Here is a 5,845-nt window from a genome sequence, read left to right as displayed (position 1 = left end):
GAAAGGGGGTTCAATATTTTTATCTGAATCGGCTTCAACATGTCCAATTGCCTCAGCCTTTGGAATAGACCAGCATATGATTCTCCAATAGGAGTGAAAGACTTTTTTCTTTGCTGGTGCCTTCTCATTTTGTACTCCGGCCTTGGTTGAAACCTCTTTCGGGTAGGTGGTTGATATGCTTGTAGAGGTGGGTAAGACATTTGTGAAGGCGGTGTAAACCGTTGCGGGTTTCGGGGGTGTGGAGCATATGGCAGTGTATTATGGATATAGTACTGGAAAGGTGAGGTATGACTTTGGGGATTTTGTGGAGGAAAGTAGAATTGGGGAGGATTATTTGGAATACGAGGATATTCATGGGATCGGTATTGAAGCTGAAAGCATTTAGCAGGAATGCCCACTAGATCCTATCGTCGGCGTGACTCAGCAATATATATTCTATCAATCGGAGAACTGACCCAAGAAACTTGTTCATTCCATCTGAACCAAAACTCCCTAAAACTTTCCTTGGGTTTCTTTTCCATCTGAGATAGGGAGAAACGGTCTGGGATAATGTCTACATTGTACTGATAGTGCAGAATAAAATCTTGAATCATGTCACCCCATGCATGCCACTTACTGACATCTTGATGAGTATACCACTCCAAGGTTTCCCCACTCAAACTCTCACTGAAATATGTCATCAATAATTCATCTTTCCCATAAATACTTCTCATTTCACTGCAATAAACCCGCAGATGGGCTACTGGATCTCCACGCCCATCATATAAGTTAAACTTTGGCATTTTAAACCCCACAGGCAGAGGAATATCCGGAAACATACACAAGTAGTTGTAAGACATGTTATTTCCCATTCATTGCATGCTTTTTAAGGATTTTTCTATACCTTTCAGTTTTCTGGATATCTTTCTTAGCCGACTTTACAGTTTCACCGGGAACCTCAAAACGAGGAGTGTAAGAGTATGGATCTGAGACCTTGAAAGTGGGTACTAGAGTATAGTGTTGGGTGTCGGGGACATTGAACACAGTCTCGCTAGAGGATCGAGGAAAAATAGGTGGTGGAGGAGCTACAAAAATATGAGTGGTCAAAGGAGCGGTATATGAGGTGGTTTTGGGTGGTGGAGTGTGAAAAAGTTGTGGGGAGATATCAGCAGCTGTGGGAATCTGGATTTGTGACAGAGGCGGAATGGTGGCGAGGTTTTTAGTGTAGTTAGTGGGAAATAATGGTAGAGGATACCCACTAATCCATGCTTGGTATATTTTGTTCATTTATCCTTTCAACCTTAGGACCTCTTCTTTCAACTCAGATTCTGATTCAACAATCTCCTTAGACGAATCAACAACACCTATGTCCAAGTCTTTGCTAGACATGACTACCTTTCTCTTTGACCTTGTATTGTATGGATGACACGCTAGAATGCCACAAACCAACCACCTTCTGTTATAATAACAATTAAAGTACCAAAGAGGAGCAAAATAAAGCCAACATGTTAGTGTTAGGGCATTTATCAAATAGAAATATCACATTGCGTGCAATGCACCTAGCAATAATTAACAGTTCTGGAATGACTTCGAGGGTCACGAGGTCATTTGGCATCATCCCAATTTTGTTCATTTCAATCTTCTCTTTTCTTTTTTTTCTATCACTTCTTGGCTTGCTCATTTCCTTTCCTCTCTTTTCTTTCTAATTGTCACTATTTTCTTTCTCTCATCCCTCACGTCCCACAACTTCATTAACTTTTTCTTTTCTTTTTCTTTTCCTTTTCTTAATAATGATTCGATCGAATCCTATGTAGGTTGCCTACGTATCATGTTCCACATGAATCAAACCAAGTGTAGTTCTGAAAAAGTGATGGAAAAAATAAACTAAAAAACAAGAATCTTTTGGATTTTCATTTATAACTATTGTTTTTCAAATACAAATGAGAAGTACGATGACAAAAGACTCGGCAAACTCTTACGCCACCTAAAAGACTCAAAACTACTAGACAAGATAAGAAAGTAAAAGTAAACATGAAAATAGACTCAAAATATAAAAAATCTCTTCAAACAAGCTCCCAAATGCGATGGTCCTGGGGTATCTGTCATGCTCAAGTTCCGGCAAATAGATCCATACCTGTATGAGAAAAATAAGACCAAATAGAGTTAAAGCCTTAGAACACTATGTGAGACAATAACACTTCCTATTGGACACATGCAAGACATGATTAATGCTATTTTTGCAAAGTTATTTACGTGGCCAAAAGTTGGTTAGAATTGCAAACTCAACAAAGGTGACCTAAGACATGGAAAAATTACTTTGCAGAAATTACCCATTTTGTAGAAATGGCTTATGTGGCCAAAAAATGACTAGAAGTGCAAACTCAAAAAAATGGACCTTAAACAGAGAGGACGCCTTGTTGTGAACTTAGGACTCTAAGACATGAGTCACTGAACCACTTTTGCGAAAATGATCCCATTTTGCAAGAACAGCCGATGTGGCCAAAAGCAGCCAGACATGCAAATTCGACCAGGACGGGCCTTAAAGTAAAGAGACACCTAATTGTGCATTCAAGACTCTCCAGGCACAATTAAACAAGCCAGTTTGAAAGAAAGCCCTATTTAGCAAAACGACCGATGTGGTCAAAAGTGGCTAGGCACGCAAGATTTGGCTACGACCCCCGAAGCCAAGAACATAAGACTCACTAGGAAGATCAGACCCTATTTGGGCAGCCTACGTATCTCGCCCCAGAAGACGAGAATCAGATATGCGTAGTTCGGAAAGATTGAATACGGGAGAGAATTAAATAAAAACATTAATTTGGAGAAAACATATTTTTTTGTCTTTTTTGAAAAAATGATGAGACATGTAAAATCTTTTTGGATTTTTTTTTTGTTTTTGAAAAATAACGGGAAAGTACAAAATCTTTTTGGATTTTTCATTTTCATTTTTTTTTGGTCTTTTTCTTGAAAAAGATGTGAAAGAAAAACATAACTAGGCACTACTTGCTTCATTTTTACAAATAGCAGTCCCCCAAATGACCTTTCTACCCTCAAAGATGCAACATGTATCATATAGTGATGATTGAATGTCCTTTTGGGCCATGGGCCCAATTGACACAATTTGGACAGGCTTCTTACGAAGGAACACGGTACCTAGGACCGAGCCCTACTAAGTCACAATGATATGATGCAAATAAAAATGACCTAAAGGCTGACCTACATTTAGGGTTCACTAACAAGACAATTCGGGGGAGCATATGGTCGATGATGGCTGCTCATGCTTTCCACCCACTCCATACGTCTCACGGCTCCCCCTCCTAAAATAAGGCTGACTCAACAAAGAGTTCTTATACGCGACGCGTACTACGAGACTTGTTGCAGAAAGAATTGACACATGGTTATGCAAGTGATGACAGTTATAAAGCAATAACACATAAAGGAAAAATTGTAAATACATAAACAGGTAGCAAATAATAAAACGACAAACAAAATAAAGATCAAATAAAACACATGAAAACTTCAGCTGAATATTCTAGAAAGCTAACAAGATCAAAGTATCAGCTCGAACCTGCAACTCCCCAGCGGAGTCGTCAAAGTTGTCACACCCCTTTGTTTTACCTCACTAGCCCTCTTTAAATATATAAAGGTGATTTTTGAAGCTCGAAAGGGTTTTAATTTTGAAAGTGACAAAGAATTGTATTCAAAAGGACTTTTCAGAGTCGCCACCTGACATTTTGTTTCGGTGTATTAGGTCACTGTTTTTAGCAATAATTTTTTCTTTTGAAATACTTTGGAATCCAAAACTAAGTCTGCACCAGACTTCTAGGTAAGGGAGTTTATTTGACTCGGGGAGAAGGTCTTAGGCATTTCCCGAGTCTCGTGAAAGTCACGGTTGCGCACTCGATCTAGTTGGCTTTTAAAAATATTCAAATTGAGGTAAAAATAAACACATAAAAGAAAAATAAACTCACAAAAGGCTCAAGGTCGTTCTCACCTAGTAAAAGAAAAATGAAAATGAAAATAATATAAGTTTTACTTTCGGCCTCCAAATACAAATACTTCGGGGCATATCCCGAATAAAATATATATAAATTTTGCAAGGTATTTTCCGGATAATAAACTAAAGGAAACGACCTCTCGCCTCGAATAAAATAAAAGAAGCGACCTACGATTTGCCTACCCGAGTGTGATCGGCCTAAAACATATTTCTAGCTGATAAATTAATAAAGTAATGACAAAACTATGAAATATTTGAAGTTTGAAATTCTATCCACTTAAGTAATATTCCCACCCCACGAACACATCTTTGCAAAAAAACCAAATATCATGTTAAAATCAGTGATTCTCACCTAAGCTTTTAGAAACTTAAACCTATTTCTCTTAAGGCAAGAGATATATAAACTAAATGATGAACTAGACAAGTGGAAGCAATTTCAGTCAAGAATGAAAAGTAATAGGCAACAAAATCAAGATTCCACTTATAGCATCAGGAGAAATAGATCATAAGATTGAAGAGCAAATACGGTTTAGAATTGGACCTCGAGTGTGGAGCCAAAGTCCTTGCTCTGTTTCGGCCAAAATTAACTCCGCAAAATAATAACACTTAATTAGAGAATTGAAAAGGCAAACAAGGACATCAATAGGGACAATAAACCCAGAATTGAACATTATCAGCGACCTATGACCGAAAATGAAATCGGCAAATAGGAACTCAACCCGAACCTCGAACGGTGAATCCAAGCGAATCCAACAACAAATTCGAATCACCCTCAAGCTCAATCGACTTCCATTTTTTGAATACTAAATCGAAAATAGAAGAAAGAGGCAGCAATGTATTTCTTTTTGTTTGTATTTTTTTGATTTTTTCTTTTTGAAACTTTGATCAAAATTTAACCAAACCACAGAACCATTTTTTTGTATATGTTTTTGAATTTGAAAATAAACTGAAAATTAAAGATGAAAGGATAAAAATCTGGTTGAACGGTGGAAGGAGGTGGTGGTGCGATAAGAGGGTCTGACGGCGGCGGAAGTGCGGCGACAGTGAGGAGGAGGATGGATGAGGGTCTACTGCTCTCTAGGGTTGGCCGTTGTTCCTTAGGGTGAAGGAAATGAGGGGGTGTTAGGTTGTAGAAGTTTAGGGGGTGAGCCTGGTGATTTCTCCGGCGGCGGTGCGGCGGCAGTGAGGTGAAGAAGAAGGTGCGGCTGCCGGTGTTAGGGGTTGGGTGTGCGGCTGGTGGAGGTCGTGTGTGTACGGAGGTGGTCGAATTCCGGTGAGATGGAAAAAAAATTTGTTTATATATCAAGGGGTGAAAGACTAGGAGCCATGGAATAAAGGGCTGTGATTTGAAAGGAAAATTGGGGTGAATCTGGGTCAGACGTTGATGGAATTGGGCTCAAGTGTAATGGGTTTAAGTTAAAAGAGATGGACTCACACCTTGGACCTACAAACTTTCTTTTTGGACAAAGGCAAACTCAAAATTCCTACAAAATATTAATTAAACTTAATTAAGTACATAAATTAAATATTAAAATGAAACTATTTTTTTAAGATTTCTAAATGTTATAATAAGGTAAAAAGTAAAGAAAATAGGCTAAAGTTATACTAATAAAACTATTTTATGTTTTTTTTAATTTATGTATTAGGATTAAAAGTAAAACAGATTAAAATTATATTAAAATAAACTCAATTAAATGTTTTAAAAATATTAAAATACTAAAACTAACTTTAAAATTTGCGCGGGTCAAAATTACATGCTTACAAGCACCTACGACTAAACTCCTTAATTTTTTCATTTTTTTCATCGAGCACCCATAATTTTAAAATCTTTGATCCGCCACTGCGTGTCGTGACCGAATTTTACCAACA

General features: G+C 37.8%; 1 long non-coding RNA gene across 1 annotated transcript; it reads right to left on the bottom strand.

Moving 5' to 3' along the window:
• Positions 1-1,861: 1,861 nt before the first annotated feature.
• LOC107805233 (uncharacterized) lies at positions 1,862-5,342 on the bottom strand. The gene is made up of 2 exons (XR_001652382.2): positions 4,518-5,342; positions 1,862-2,113 (listed from the first exon to the last, which is right to left on the bottom strand). It is a non-coding gene; the product is annotated as an uncharacterized LOC107805233 (long non-coding RNA).
• Between the last annotated feature and the right edge of the window lie 503 nt (positions 5,343-5,845).

This window comes from Nicotiana tabacum, chromosome 10 (genome assembly GCF_000715075.1).
Source record: "Nicotiana tabacum cultivar K326 chromosome 10, ASM71507v2, whole genome shotgun sequence".
NCBI lineage: Eukaryota > Viridiplantae > Streptophyta > Magnoliopsida > Solanales > Solanaceae > Nicotiana > Nicotiana tabacum.
The sequence above is the reverse complement of the archived record's forward strand: the minus strand, read 5'-3'. Positions and strand labels throughout refer to the sequence as shown.